Source organism: Pteronotus mesoamericanus, unplaced genomic scaffold (genome assembly GCF_021234165.1).
Source record: "Pteronotus mesoamericanus isolate MK-2021 breed Mesoamerican mustached bat unplaced genomic scaffold, CSHL_Meso_final scaffold_31, whole genome shotgun sequence".
Classification (NCBI taxonomy): domain Eukaryota; kingdom Metazoa; phylum Chordata; class Mammalia; order Chiroptera; family Mormoopidae; genus Pteronotus; species Pteronotus mesoamericanus.
The window spans coordinates 29,911,406-29,928,200 of record NW_026555312.1 but is presented as its reverse complement, the minus strand read 5'-3'; the positions used below and the strand labels follow the sequence as shown (position 1 = coordinate 29,928,200).

General features: G+C 36.4%; 1 pseudogene; it reads left to right on the top strand.

The window, feature by feature from the left end:
* Positions 1-8,095: 8,095 nt before the first annotated feature.
* Positions 8,096-9,003, top strand: LOC129085701 (TATA box-binding protein-associated factor RNA polymerase I subunit D-like; annotated as a pseudogene).
* Positions 9,004-16,795: the final 7,792 nt, after the last annotated feature.

Here is a 16,795-nt window from a genome sequence, read left to right as displayed (position 1 = left end):
TTCTGTAGAGAAATTCCATTATTTTATACAGGTATTGTTCATTAAGTTTTTACTTGTGCACATCCTTCTTCCCCACAGATTATGCATCTATAGAATTTTTTTTAGAAATTCCTTTTTTTTAGATTTTAAAAATAAAGTTTTAATAATACTAAAAACACATTTCCCCAGCTTTGTGGGATAGATGATATCATTCCCATATAAATTTCAGTTTTTATGTATGTATGTATGTATTTATTTATTTAAAATTTTATTTTAATTTATTTTTTCAAATACATTTGTCTCTGCCTCCCCACCACCACTTTCCCTTGCCCCCTCCCTCCTTCTCTCCCTCAGCTCTTCCCCTTTGGCTTTGTCCATGAGTCCTTGCTATATGTTCCTTGACTTTCCCCTTCCCTTCCTTTTCCCTGCCCCCCCTCCCTCCTTCTTTCTTGTCTCTGTTGATTTCTTTTCCTTTCAGTGTTGCTGGTCTTATTTTCCTTGCATCTTTGTATTGTAGGTTAGGTTCCACTTATAGGTGAGATCATATGGTAAAAATTCTAATATTCAGAGGTCTTTGTTTCAAATAATCAGGTCTCACTCTGTGAATATCTGCTGGGTCTTTCTTCCCAAGTCCTTGTTTTTGTTGCTTGATTCATTTCATTCTTCCTTTGGCCATCAATAATAGTTTGTTTGAGCAATGTTTTAAAGTTATTTGAGTAATGTTTCAGTAAAGTAGTAAAATTTCTTCTAGTGTCTTGTTTTCTACATAAAATGTTTTTTTTTTTTAATTTTTAATGATGGAGGAGTGAGTGGAAGTCACACTGACCTCCTCACAGGACCAACCTGGAATTACAACTAAATGTTGCTGGAATTACATTTAATTATAATTCCAGGTTGGTCCTGGGAGGAGGTCAGTTTGGAGAAATAACCAGGAACAAACAAATGAACAATAGTGAGAGAGAAGCCTTATAACCTTGGACAGGCAGAAGAATCAGCTTTAGCACAACCTAAGTGGTAAGGAGTGCAGTAGAGACTTGAGAAGACGGGCAGGGTGCCTACTGGAGGCAGCACAAGAAAGATATTGAAATGGCCAGTTGGACCTTCCTGAGAAGAGAAGGGTCTAAACCATAAACAGCTATTTCCAGCCTACAGCACTAGAGCCCAAAAAGTACACAGATAACAGCCAGCTTCAAAAAGCTTCAGGGTTACTCTCTGCCAGCCACAGGAAGCTGGATATGCAAAGAGCTGTTTAAAGGGCCAACACATACATTGTTATTTGCAGCCACTTACTCTGGGCTTCAGCAAAAGCAAGGGCAGAGTCAGCTAGAGACTCCAGAGGAGAGACTGGGGAAGGAGGTTTTGGAGACAAAACTGAGAGAGTATGGGATGCTGGTGCTGACTCCTCCCCTACACGGCAGTGTCACCTGGCTCAGGCAGACCACTCCTCTGAGGGGCAGCAGCATAAGAAGACACAATAGCCCCGTTCCCAGGAGGGACTCTGCTCTGCCCTGTGGCATCTCTAAACCTGCCTGCTGAGTGCATAGTGACTAGATTAACATCTGCAGAAGATAACCACACACAGTAGATTCCTGGAATTCTCTAAAAGACTGCCTAAGGTAGGACAGGGTCAACAGCTGACATTATCAGAGGCTGATCTACAAAGAGAAAAAAAAGAGTGTCTCCCACCATAGGAGTTCACACTACAAAGTCAGGGAGTCAAGACAGATCAATTTAAGAAGCAGAATCAAAAAAGAAGAGTCTCATAGATAATGCGAAGACAAAGAAACACTCCCCAGTCAAAGGGAACAGAGGAATCCCCAGAAAGAATTAAATAAAAGAGAGGCAAGTAAACCATCAGATACTGAGTTCAAAACAATGGTTCTAAGGAAGCTCAATGAGCTCAGTAAGCTCAGAGCGAATTACCAAAAACTACAGGGAAACTATGAAGAACTTACTGCAAACTATATTAGCATGAAAAAGGACATAGAAACTATCAATAAAAGGCAAGAGGAAACGAAGAATACCATTTTGGAATTGAAGAACGCAGTAGAAGGAATCAAAAACAGACTAGATGAAGCAGAGCATCAAATCAGCAAGATGGAGGATAAGGTAGAAAAAACCTCCCAGAAAGAGCAAGAAAATGAAAAAAAAAACCTCCAAAAGAATGAAGAAGCATTTGGGGAAATGCAGGACAAGCTGAAATATAATAATATACATATAATACGGATACCAGAAGGAGAAGAATAGGAGGAGGGGATAGAGATCCTGTTTGAAAAAGTAATGATGGAAAAGTTCCCTAATTGGAGGAAGGAAAAAGTCACACAAGTCCAGGAAGCACGGAGGATCCCAATCAAGAGGAACCCAATGAGGCCTACTCCAAGACATATAACAATTAAAATGGCAAATATCAAAGTCAAAGAGAGAATCCTAAAGGAAGCAAGGGAGAAACAGGTAGTAACATATAAAGGAGCCCCAATACAGCTAGCAGCTGACTTCTCAACAGAAACACTACAAGCCAGAAGGGAATAGCAAGAAATATTCCAAGTCATGAAAAGCAAAGGCCTGTAACCAAGACTCCTCTACCCAGCAAGGCCCTCAATAAAATGGAAGGTGAAATAAGGAGTTTCCCAGACAAAAGAAGGCTAAAAGAATACACCGCCACCAAACCAGCATTGCAAATTATGCTAAAGGGACTGCTTGAAGAAGATGAAAAAAAGAGTCTATGAACACCCTGTTCCTTTCACAGTCACCAATACTTCATATTACCAATATTTTTAATACTTATTAATCTGGTTGTGGCAATGATGTGTTATTTTAATTGTTCCCTTATTATTTGTTGAAGCTAAACCTTTTTTTTTGTATATTTCTTGCCTATTTCTATTGTTTTTAAAAAGTTTTAAATGACTTTTAGATCAACTTCATCATTTTTTTGATTAAATGTTTGTAGAATTTTTTCCCTAAAAGAGCCCCAAACTATTAACCTTTTTTTGATGTGTTTCAAATACTTTCCTATTCTATTACTTGTCCTTTAACTTTTTTATATGTATATTACATATAGCCTTAAATGTTTAATATAGTCATATTGTCAATATTTTACTTTACAGCTCCTGGAATTGAATGTTACTTGAGGGTAAGAAAAACATTATTTTGTATTTTCTCCTAAAGATTCCTTAGATTTTACATATTGATTTTCTACTCACCTGAATAGTTTTCATATAATGTGTGAAATTGGGCTCTATATTTGTTTTATTTCAAGTAATAATGGTCCATGCACCTTATTTGTTTGAATAAGCCTTATTTTCTCCATTGATTTGAAATATAAGTTTAATCATATATTACATTGTTAGATACATATTTTTGTTCTATAATGCTCATTTTATTTCATTGATCTACTTGATTATTTCTGTGCTAGTGTTATGTTGTTTTAACTGCTGAGACTTTATAATGGATTTAAATTTTTTAATATTTTAGTGGATCTTGACATTTTAAAAAATAAATAAATAAAATCAATCTACATTTAAGAAAAAATGAGAGAGAGAGAGATGGAACTCCTACCTTTTGCGACAACATGGATGGAACTGGGGAATATTATGTTAAGTAAAATAAGCTAGTTGTTGAAAGACAAATACCATCTGATCTCACCTATAAGTGGAATCCATTCAACAAAATAACCTAATGAACAAAATAAACCACAGGCAAGGAAACATGGAGCAGACTGAAAGTGATCATAGGGGATGGGGAATGAGGACAATGACGGAAAGAAGGAATAGGGACTAAGCCCAAAAACATGTATGAATGACCCATGGACATGGACAACAGAATGAGAATTGACTGTGGGAGAGGGAGTGGGGTGGGATGGGTGGAGGAGGGCAAAGGGGGGAAAATTGAGACAACTGTAATAGAATAAACATGATAAAAAGAATAAAAAATAATTAATTTTTTTCTTTTTTTTTTAGCTATTAGAGCTTGCTTCACTATCCCAATCACTTCCTAAAGAGAGTATAGTGCATTAAGGGGAAGGATGTGGAGATTCAGTTTACAATCTTGAGTTTATAGCTGAGAAAGCTGAATTGCTGTACATGTTACAGGGAGAGATGGAGATGAAGATAAAGAGAGCCAGGGAAAACTCAGGGAGGACAAAGCATGCGGGAAGAAGCAGGAAGGACCAGCTATGAGCAATGAGAAAGAACTAGGGGACAAAAACTCTGCATGGGAATTTGTTAAATTGTTTGATGTGGTGTGGATGGTTCACCTCCATCTTCATATCAAGAATCATCAACAAAGTAGACATTGCTTACTGACATTCTTGTAAGAATGGGTTATTTGGGGGAATTCAAAGGGGTGTTGGGTTTCACATCTGGATCAATGAATTGAAAAGGCTGAAAATGCTTATAATGTCCTCTGGGTCCCATCTAAAGTCTCTCAGTGTTGATAACTCCCAGAGATCTCCCTGTCCTTCATATGAAAGATATGAAAACACCTCCATGAATATGGTACTTATAGCTGACAAAATCCTTTCATCATAACAGAATCCCTGTGTGGCAACTGGGATAAATTTCATTAATTCCACATTACAAACTTAAAAATGGAGGTTCAGAATAGTTAAGTCATATGTTAAACCACATATGGTCATGGATTTAAGGTCATGGTCTTACTCTTTTAATTTAAAATCCAGTGCTATCTCTACATTCTGTCTTCTTTTTCTCCCTTTGCTATTACTGAGCTGGAGTGTGCAGGCAGGCTTGTTCTCTATAATTCACAATATTACTCTTTGTGCTTTTTGGTCAGTTTGCTTTCAGAAAAAAAACCAGTTACCCTGTGTTTCTCTTGTATATGAGCCTTTGTCCGTATTCTTTAGTCATTAAAATGCATGAGTTTCTGAATGTAAGAATACATGTCATCAAAATGTGAATTTGTACACCCCAAATTATCCACACATGACAGTTTACATTCTTTTCTTCATTAAGGTCTGTTACATGGTCTCTCTTTACTTTTTAATTTTTAATTAATACTTGTTCATAGCAGAAACATTTTAGAAGAACTTAAATGTCCAACTTCTAGAGAAATTGTTAAATTATTAAAATTCATATCATAAAAGCTTTGATATGGATAATGAGCCTATTAAGGGCAATTTGGTAATGTTTATACTCTTTATCGTAGCAATCACAGTTCTAAAATATATTCTATGGGAATTATCAGAAATATGGTTAAGGATGTATCCTGAGCATAATTTATAAAGATAAAAATTGGAAAAAATTTAAGTATAATTGTAAAATGTATTATTATAGAATATTATAAAACATGTTTCTAAGATTAGGTTTAATAAAGTATACTTGCTACAATGTTGAATAAAAATAATGATATAAAACATACATACAGTTTGATCTCAAGTTCCTTCTATGCTCAAAAATTATTTTGACTTATTTTAAAACAAAGTACTTATTATTATATATGTAATCTTATTTGATTAAAATTAGAATAGCAATTATGCTTATATTTTTTTCTGATTTTAATTTATAGTACAATAAATGACATCTGTTTTTATAGCATTTATTCAAACAGAAAAGTATATAGAAAAGAAATGCTGTCTGTGCTTTCCTGATATAAATGTCCTAAACAGACAATAGGTTAAGCATGGAAAGAGAGTGAGTAAGCCAGGTCAGTAATTTGTTCATGCTAAATGGTCTCTGGCCCTCTTGGATTCACCTACTAATTAACATTTCACTCATATGTGTGTGATATGCGCAGAAATAAGGAATGCATTTAGTCAAAATGCGGTGTTCAAAAAAAACCCCAATTCTACAGCTCCCTTTATTGTGAAGTTCTTCAGAGAAGAGTGTGCAAGCCTTAAGCAGAGAATTAAAAGACTTCTTGCACTTAATTTCTACCAAAGAAGATTTTGAGTGGTGGAGCCAATGAAAGAGAAACAGATGGCTCAGATTTTCTTTGAAAGATAGACAGATTGAAGAGGAGGAAGTGTGACAAAAATATATTTGTGGTTTGACCAAACTGGAAACATTTGAGAAATGATATGAAACACTAGAAAAAAAATTAAAGTGTTTGAACACTCACACTAAGTGTAATGTGATGGACACACAAGGAGAAAGGAGCTTGTAAAAATAGAGCCACAGTTTCTGGTCCATCATCAAAACAACTGTTTTACTGGAGCAGGATGGACACCAATGGCTGGTAGTTCTACCTGTGCAACTAAAATTACTTGCAAAATTGAAATAGTTCATGCAACTGAAAGGCCTAGGAGACTGAAGCTTGCTAAATCCTGTTTTCATTGTCTCAAAACTGAAAGCATTGGAGTAGATAATCTAGCATTCTTTAACAAACCACTTTCCCAGTAACCTGTTTCTTCCTCTCTCTCTGGGAGGCTGACATATTTAAGCTGCTTTTTGTGAAAGGCAAGAAGAAAAAGGATATTTCTTCAGTATCCTCCTCTCAATAATGGATAAAAGAAAACACATAAAAGATAAGTAAATAGGGGACTTGAACAACACAATAAATCAACCAGCTCTAACGGATACATACAGAAAACTACCCAACAAAAGCAGAACACATATTCTTGTCAAGTGCACACAGGACATTCTTCAAAACAGACCATAATTTAGCCCACAAATTAAGTCTCAATAGATTAAAAAGACAGGCTTAATACAAAATTATATTCTTTAGTCTCAATGAGATAAAGTTAGAAATTAATAATAGAAGGAAAACAAAAAAAATAACAGATGTGGAAATTAAGAGGACAGTCTTATACAATCAACAGATCAAAGAGGAATCATGAGGGAAATTACAAAATACTTAAAGACGAATAAAAATGAGAGCAACATATCAAAATCTTTGGGAATTGGTGAAAGCAGTGCTGAAGGAGAAATTGGTAGCTTACATTAAAAAGAGGAGATCTCAAATCAATAAGATAATTTGACAATTAAGAAACTAGAGTAGCTACCAAAAAAAATCAGAAAATAACAAGGGTTGGTAAGGATAGGAAGAAATTTGAAACCTGCCCTGGCTGGTGGTTCAGTTTTTTGGGCACCATCCCACAAACTGAAAGTTTGTCAATTCAGTTCCTGGTCAGAGCCCAATTCAAAATAATTTATATAAAATAATAAAAAATTTAAAAGGTAGTAGAAAGCTTTAAAAAGTGAAGTCATGTAGAGCATGATGTTTCAAAAGTAAAGCGAAATAACAGAGAGGTAAAACAGCAAAGAAAAGTTTTAAAAACTTATATGTTCAATATTCAAATAACAGAACTTTAAAAAAGTAGAGTGAGAAAATTGAAGAGATGAAACACCAGGGAAAGAATTTTTCTTTTTTTTTTTTAATTTTTTTAAATTTATTTTTTCAAATATATTTGTCTCTGCCTACCCGCCACCACTTTCCGTTGCCCCCTCCCTTCCTCCCTCCCTCAGCTCTTCCCCTTTGGTTTTGTCCATGAGTCCTTGCTATATGTTCCTTGACTTTCCTCTTCCCTTCCTTGTCCCCGCCCCCCTCCCTCCTTCCCTCTTGTCTCTGTTGGTTTCTTTTCCTTTCAGTGTTGCTGGTCTTATTTTCCTTGCATCTTTGTATTGTTGGTTAGGTTCCACTTATAGGTGAGATCATATGGTACTTGTCTTTTGCTCCCTGGCTTATTTCACTTAATGCTCTCCAGTGCCATCCATGCTGTAGCAAAAGGTAGTAGCTCTTTCTTTCTTTATGCTGCATAGTATTCCATTTCAATTCCATAAAATTGAAATACATAAATTTGTAGATTGAAGGAGATGGTCGACCCAAAATAACTAATCAAAAACGATCTATGCCAAGCCAAATTATTTTGAAATTTCAAAAACAATGAGGACGCTACAAGATCCTAATATATTCCAGAAAGAAAACCAAAAAATTAAAAACAAAACCCAAACAGCAGCTACAGTACTATCAACAAACAAGTCAAAAGAAAAGAATAGGCACCTTTTTCTTCCGTGCAGTTGTAGAGGTAGGCGGTTGTTTCCTGTTGGAGTGCTTAGGTCCGGGGGTTGCTGGGTGCAAACCTCTAAGGTTTGGGTTGCTGGCGGCGAGTATGCAGAAATTTGGTGAAAGCAAAGAACAAGTGACAGATGAGTTTTAAGAAGGACTCGGAGAATACCTATCAGCAATGGATTCTCTGTACTATATAACAGCATCTGATATAGCGATGGAAATTGAAAATCAAAATGATAATTCTTCCTCTGGTAGCAGCTTATTTAAAATTCAATGTGTTCCTTACTCACCTAAATGGAAGCAAAGAAATCCTGTTAGAAAATGTGTTCGTTCACTTGATCGTGTTCAAGCAAGAGATTCATCCAGTGACTCATCTTTAGAACCAAGACCATTGACTTTGAAAGCTATTTTTGAAAGAGTCAAGAAAACGAAACAGAAAAAGAGGAAATATATGCCAACAGGAAGACCAGAAGGAAGTAAAAGCACTAGGTCACAAATAAGTAAGAAACATTTAAAGATAACAAACCCCAGTTTCCATTTTTAGAATCAGAGAATGGAAGAAAACCATTACCTGGGAGAAAAATTTTAACATTTGAGCAAGCAGTGGCAAGAGGATTTTTCAACCACCTTGAAAAACTGAAGTATGAATACCACCTCAAGGAATCCTTGAAGCAGATGAACGTTGATGAGGATTTAGAAAAAGATGACCTTGATAGTCGTAGATATAAATACTTGGATGACGACGGATCTCTCTCTCTTATTGAAGACCCAGTAGGAGTGGATGAGGTTGCAGCAAACCTTGAACATGATGAATGTGATATCACATTGGTGGAGAATAATACTTCATACTGAGCTCTGAATTACCAAAGATGAATGTATATTTAGAACAAGAATATACTGAAGAAGTTGCTCTGTCTAAAAAGAGAGTATCAAAGTGCAAAAACATTGGACGGAAGACAGAACAGCCTGAAAAGGAGATAGGAATATGAATATCAAGGGCTTTATGTTGAAAACACAATGTTTGGACTTAAAGGTTTTTGTATATCCTGGAGAGATGTACTATTCTAGAGAGTGGTAGTTTAGGACTGAATGTGGTAAGAACTTACTTGTGTTTAGAGGGTCCTAAAGTAAGTAGCTTGAGGAAATTTGGCCCCAACAATTACAGGACCAACTGTCATGGCAACCGACTGGATTAAACAAAAAAGGGATTAAGACTCAAACACATGAGGAACCAAGGACTCGGAACATGAAATTCCTTAAATAAAAATGTATTAACTTCAAACTGTGCTTATGTTACAGATAATTTAAAAAAAGAAAAAACAAAAAAACCTTTACACTCTTTGTACAAAGTCAGCATGTATTTTTGGCTCAAAGTTTCTCCAGTGTTTTCTGTAGAGGGAATAAAAATAAAATTCAGAAAAAAAAGGAAGGAATAGGAATTAGAATTTAGTTTTATTTTCTTCCCAAAGAATGTTGGATGGTAGATACAATGAAATAATGCTTTCAAAATTCTGAAGGGAAACACTTTTTTATCTCAAATTTTGTTTCCATCCAAACTATCAATTGAGTGGGAGAGTACTGAAAAATATATATATATTTTTAGTACTGAAAAATATATATATATATCTAAATATATATATATATTTAGAACAAGAATATGCTGAAGAAGTTGCTTTGTCTAAAAAGAGAGTATCAAAGTGCAAAAACATTGGACAGAAGACAGAACAGCCTGAAAAGGAGATAGGAATATATATATATATATTTTAAATTTTATTTTAATTTATTTTTTCAAATACACTTGTCTCTGCCTACCCCCCACCACTTTCCCTTGCCCCCTCCCTTCTTCCCTCCTTCAGCTCTTCCCTTTTGGTTTTGTCCATGAGTCCTTGCTATGTGTTCCTTGACTTTCCTCTTCCCTTCCTTTTCCCCACCCCCCTCCTTCCCTCTTGTCTCTGTTGATTTCTTGAAAATATAGTTTTTCAAACCCTTTCTTATTTCTTCACTAAACAAAGCTAATAAATCAAGAAAAAGAAATGCTGGGGATGTCTATGGTTGGAGTGTGGCAAAACAAACTTGAGGATGGTGAATGGCAATCTAAAAATGAGTCCTGTGCACCAAAAGAAGAGAGCAGTCAGTCCATGTTAGGCTACTTCTAACATTTGTGGTTGAGGATCTTGCCAGGCTCTCTAACTCTGGCTATCCTGAAGGCTAAAAAGGTAACATGATGAAAATTGGTGGAACCATTGACTTTTTGATGAGGTTCACAAGGCTGGTGGTACATAGCTGAGGTCAAAAAGTGTGTTCTTAACAGAGGACTCACACTGTCACCTAAAACCACATATTGGCAGAAGTTTTCTGATCCTTGTAGACAACAGTAAAGATGATAACTTAAATATAGAAGAATAAGATCACATTATTTACATGTGAATGGAATGTCTCAGGAAGAATCTATAATAAGCTGGGGCTCCATGGAGCATAGCAACCAAACACATACTTTTCACATACTTTTGTTCCTTTACAATTTTGTGTTGGGTAATGTATTATTCTATCAAAAAAGGAATAAAATAAAATTTATTCTCTAAAACAAGTCAAAGGAGAGAAAAAGAGACAGAGATCTGGAACTCTCAGGACAAAAGACAAAGTTGTTCAGAGCCTTTCTCTGGAGAGGTCGACTTAGTACATGCATCTTGCAGAACAAAGAGGGTCAGAGGGTGGGAGCCTGAGTCCGAGATTCCAGGGTACTGGGGGTGAGGGGGCGAGAAGAAAAGAATGAGATGTGGGGAATAATTGTTAAGAGAAGATTTAATGTTTTAAACTTATGAAACTCAACTTATTGACTCACTATCTTTAGCCCATTGCATATACTTTCTTCCTCTATTGACTGTAAAGGTGTGGGTTTGTTTCTGGGCTCTTTATTATGTTCCATTGATCTATGTGTCTGTTTTTATGGTATTAAGATGCTGGGTTGACTACTATGGCCTTGCCGCATAGTTTGATATTCCTCCTACTTTGTTCTTTCACAGAATTACTGTTGCTATGTGAGATCTTTTGTGATTCCATATAAATTTTTGAAATATTTGCTCTAGTTCTGTGAAATTCTTCATTGGGATCTTGGTAGGAATTGTGTTCAATCTATACACTGTTTTGAGTAGTATGCACATTTTAATGTTGTTAATTCTTCCTATCCATGAACACTATTGGTAGTTCTGCTTATTTGTATCTTCTTCAATTTCTTTTTTCAGTGACTTATAATTTTCTAAGTATGGGTCTTTTACATCTTTGGTTATGTTTATTCCTAGGCATTTTATTGTTTTTGAAGCAGTTGTGAATGGGATTATTTTCTTAATTTCTTTTTTGTTAGTTTTGTTAATTTCTCTTTTTGTTAATAAGCACATTAAAATACAACTGATTTTTGGATATTAATTTTTGCATCCTGCTACTTTGCTGAATTCATTTATCAGTTTTCGTAGTTTCTTAGTGGAATGTTTGGGGTTCTCTATATATAGTATCATGTCATCTGCATATGATGACAGTTATCCAAAAAGTAGTTTCATGTTTACTTTGCCCTGTAAAATATTAAAATGTTATGCTAATTCCTTAATATTTCTTCAGCCCCACTCCTACATGTAACTAGATCCCCAGAGAGCTTCTAATTTATAGATTGAATCTCAGGTGACATCTCAGGGAAATGGAGAAAGTGGAGACCCAAAGTTTTTTAACTACTACTGTTACTATCATTCTACACATATTTACTTTGTAGGGAAAGTTCAGAAAGACAAAAGCACTTCCATGTTTTGTACATTTTGTGATGCCAATCTATAGTCCTTGAGTGGTTTTGTTCTGTTAGGTAAACAGAGCCAGCATAGGATACCTATGAACATGAATCTTGAAGGAATGAAGTTGGGAGATAGCACTGATTATGAGTAAGGAGAGGAAGAAGCCAAGAGGAGCCAGCTTGTTTGTTTTAAACATTTATGAAAAACACAATAGTACTTAAATGCACATAACACTGATGAAGCTCTTTTTAAAATATTTATAGTGAACAAGATGGTGGAGTTATTTATTTTTGTGAATTCTTTAGTTAAATAAGTATTTAAAAATTATTTAATATTGAGGGAAAGAGAAGAAGAAGAAGAATAAGAAGAAGAAGAAGAAGAAGGAGGAGGAGGAGGAGGAGAAGGAGGAGAAGGAGAAGAAAAGAAGAAGAAGAAGAAGAAGAAGAAGAAGAAGAAGGAGGAGGAGGAGGAGGAGGAGGAGGAGGAGAAGGAGGAGAAGGAGAAGAAAAGAAGAAGAAGGAGAAGAAGAAGAAGAAGAAGAAGAAGAAGAAGAAGAAGAAGAAGAAGAAGAAGAAGGAGAAGGAGAAGAAGAAGAAGAAGAAGAAGAAGAAGAAGAAGAAGAAGAAGAAGAAGAAGAAGAAGAAGAAGAAGAAGAAGAAGAAGGAAACAAGTGACAGGAGAGATGTGCTGAGAGGACCCTCCAAGCATTAGTGAGAGTGTAAGTGAGGGTGTGATATTTTCTTCTCGGCACATAAAGCACACATTGTTATATAGATATAAAAGTTCATCTGTTTTTTTATGGCCTTTGTTTTGAAATCTATTTTGTCTGATATAAGTATCGCTAGCCCTGCTTTGTTTTTCTGTCCGTTTGCTTGGAATATTTTTTTCCATCCCTTTACTTTCTGTCTGTGTAGGTCCTTCATTCTGAGGTGTCTCTGGTAGGCAGCATATGTATGGGTCATGTTTTCTTATCCATCCAGCTATACTATATCTTTTGATTGGGTCATTTAATCCATTTACATTTAGAGTTATTGTTGATAGGTACTTATTCATGTTTTTCCCTTGTACCTGTGTTCTCTTTCTCACTCTTTTTCTTCATCCTCTTAAAGCAGTCCCTTTAGCATATCTTGCAATGCTGGTTTGGTGAAGGTGTATTCTTTTAGCCTTCTTTTGTCTGGGAAACTCCTTATTTCATCTTCCATTTTAATTGAGAGCCTAGCTGTGTACAGCAGTTTTGCTTGTAGGCCTTTGATTTTCATTACTTGGAATATTTCTTGCCATTTCCTTCTGTCTTTTAGTGTTTTTGTTGAGAAGTCAGCTGCTAGAGCCCTATTGAGGTTCCCTTTTGTGTAACTACCTGTTTCTCCCTTGCTGCCTTTAGGATTCTCTCTTTGACTTTGATATTTGCCATTTTAATGATGATGTATCTTGGAGGGGGCCTTATTGGGTTCCTCTTGAATGGAACCCTCTGTGCTTCCCAGAATTGTGTGACTTTTCCTTTCCTCCAGTTAGGGAAATTTTCCATCATTATTTTTAAAACAGGTTCTCTATTCCTTCCTCTTCTTCTTCTCCTTCTAGTATCCCTATTATATGGATATTATTATGTTTAAGCTTGTCCTGCATGTCCCTAACTACCTCTTCATTCTTTTTGAATCTTTTTCATTTTCTTGCTCTTACTGGGAGCTTTTTCTACTGTATTCAAGCTCGCTGATTCAATCCTCTGCCTCATCTAGTCTGTTTTTGATTCTTTCTACTGTGTTTTTCAATTCAGAAATTGCATTTCATTTCCTCTTGCCTTTTATTGATAGTTTCTATGTCCTTTTTCATGCTAATATAGTTTGCAGTAAGTTCTTCATAGTTTCCCTGTAGTTTTTGGTAATTCGCTCTGAGCTTACTGAGCTCATTGAGCTTCCTTAGAACCATTGTTTTGAACTCAGTATCTGATGGTTTACTTGCCTCTCTTTTATTTAATTCTTTCTGGGGATTCCTCTGTTCCCTTTGACTGGGGAGTGTTTCTTTGTCTTCGCATTATCTATGAGACTCTTCTTTTTTGATTCTGCTTCTTAAATTGATCTGTCTTGACTCCCTGACTTTGTAGTGTGAACTCCTATGGTGGGAGACACTCTTTTTTTTCTCTTTGTAGATCAGCCTCTGATAATGTCAGCTGTTGACCCTGTCCTACCTTAGGCAGTCTTTTAGAGAATTCCAGGAATCTACTGTGTGTGGCTGTCTCCTGCAGTTGTTAATCTAGTCAAGCTTCCCTCATCATTCAGGGTTTGACACCACAGGATGGGGTAGAGTCCCTCCTGTGGGTGGGATTATTGTGTCCTTTCACACTGCTGCTGCTCAGGAGAATGGCCTGCCTAAGCAAGATGGCTGCTGGTGTATGGTGGAAGAATCAGTGCTGGGCTCCCGCTGGCTACTCTCCCCAAATCCTCCATCTCCAGACTCTCCTCAAGCAATTCTGGACCACTATGCACCCCCTTTGGCCAGGGACCCTATATCTATGACTGTTGTTCTGTACTCAGCAGTCTAGCTCGTGTACTACTGAGCCAGGGCAGAGCCTCCTGGGTCCAGGGCTATCATGTCCTTTCTCAGCGTTGCCACTCAGGGGAGTGGTCTACTTGAGCAAGAGGGTAGCTGCTGAATGAGGGATGAGTCAGCACTGAGATCTCTCTGGCTACTCTCTCAGTTCTGTCCCCAGGCCTCCTTCCACAGTCTTTCCTCAAGTGACTCCAGCCCACCCTGCCTCCCATCTTTGCCAGAGACCAGGGTAAGTGGCTGCCAGTACAAATTTATACATTGGTCCTTTAAATAGCTCTTTGTGTCCCCAGCCACCCATCTCTGGCAGAGAGTAACCCTGCTGCTTTTCACAGCTGACTGTTTTCTGTGTATTTTGGGGGCTTTGTTGCTATAGGCTGGAGATCCCTGCCTATGGTTCAGACCCCACTCTTCTCAGGGAAATTCAATCAGCTGTTTAAATATTCCTCTGGCGCTGCTGCCCATGGGCACCCAGCCTGCCTTCTTGAGGCTCTACTGCACTCCTTACCAGTTAGGTTGTGCAAAGCCAATTCCCCTGTCTGTCAGAGGTTTAAGGCTCCTCTCTCACTATTGTTCAGTTGTTTTTCAGGTGATTTCTCCAAAATTTAGTTGTAATTCCCAATTGGTTCTGGGAGGAGATCAATGTGACTTCCATTCACTCCTCCACCATCTTCTCTAAATATAAATGTTCATCTGAAACAAAGATCCAAATTGTTAGTATTCAGGAGATTTGAACTCATAGACTCAGATAGTAGTTGCTTATAATTTAACACACTATAATAAATTCAAACTAAAGAAACAGGAGAAGTGAAGGCTAAAGGCTAGAGAAAGAGATTAGAAGAGATTTCACTGTGTCTGACCAGTTACAAGAGAGTAGGATTCTTTTACCTTGGCAAAGCATTAATGGGATTACTTGGTAAGTTAATTCCAGAAGTGCCTTTCAAATATTTTAAGGCTTTTCCAGGTTTAGTTATTTGTTTTATAACTTACTTGGTTTTTTACTGGATGTGTTCTGTGACAAATTAAGAAATAGAGCACATTTTCTTTCTGTTTTGTATAAGTTATTGTAATAGGGGTTCCTTTTTAGATAACAGAAAAATAACTTTGCCGTTATGCACCAGTTTTAATGACCTGCCTCTTGATGCATTGTCTAGCTCTTCTTACAAGCACATTATAGTCATCTACTATGAGTATTCTTGGTGCTTAGAACCAACTTTGAATGCCCCACCATTAGCATGAGAAGTTAAATAGTCCCCTTGAAAGAACAAATTATTCTGATTTTTTACATAAAAGGTACATAGTTTTTCATATATTTAAGTAATGTATGGATCTAACTGTGCCAAATGGTTCAGAAGCCCTGACTATCTCAAATTTGAATAGTGAATGTATATATAAATAATGGAATATTTCACAGCAATAAAAAGAATGAAATCTTGCCATTTGCAATGTCATGGATAAACCTACAGGGAATTATGTTAAGTGAAATAAGTCAAACAGGGGAAAACAAATGCCATATGGTTTCACTTATATGTGGAATATATAAACAAAACAAAACAATGGAAAAAAAAACCAAAACAGACATAGAAAAAAACCCCAAAGGGCTGCTTACCAGAAGGGAGGTGGCAGGGGATAGTTGAAAAGAGGAAGGAGTCAATAATATTGTGACAAGTTTACAAAGTGAAAGATGATTACTAGAATTAGTGGGCTCATCACATTGTAAGGTATCAAAATGTGAAAACACTATATTGTACACCTGAAGCTAATATAAATAATATAATATTGTATACCAACTATAATTAAACAATTTTAAAGAAAGAGAATATATTGCTTGAGTATTTAGATGGCTATAAGAAAGAACTTCTTGTAGTTAAGTTGTGGATGCTCTTTCCATTATGACTATGAAGAACTAATGTTAAGTCTAGCTTGCATTGAAGCTGTGTTAAACAGGGGAATGGTGTTTGTTGCAACTAATTAATTTTTTTTATTGTTGTCAAATTACAGTTGTCCAAATCTTTCTCACATTGCTCTCCCCTGCCCCGCCTTCCCCCCAGTCAATCCCCACACTGTTGTACATTACCATGGGTCCTTTATACATGTTCCTTGACTAGACCATTCCTTTTCTTTCCCCTGTTATCCCTCTGTCCTCTCCCCTATGATCACTGTCAGTTTGTTCCTTATTTCCATGTCTGTAGTTTTATTTCGCTCATTTGTTTGTTTTGTTCATTAAGGTACACTTATAGGTGAGATTATATGGCATTTGCCTTTCCATATATCTTGCCTTACCATAATAACCTCCAATTTCATCCATGCTGTGAATGTACCACAGTTTTTTGACCCACTCATTTACTGATGGACACTTAGGCTGTTTCCAGCACTTGACTATTGTAAATTGTGCTGCTATGAACATTGGGGTGTGTAGGTTCTTTAGAAATGGTGTTTTAGGATTCTTAGCATATAATCACAGTAGTGCAATCACTTGCTCTGGCTCAAAAGGCAGTTCTGTCTTTAGTGTTTTGAGGACATTCCATACTGTTTTC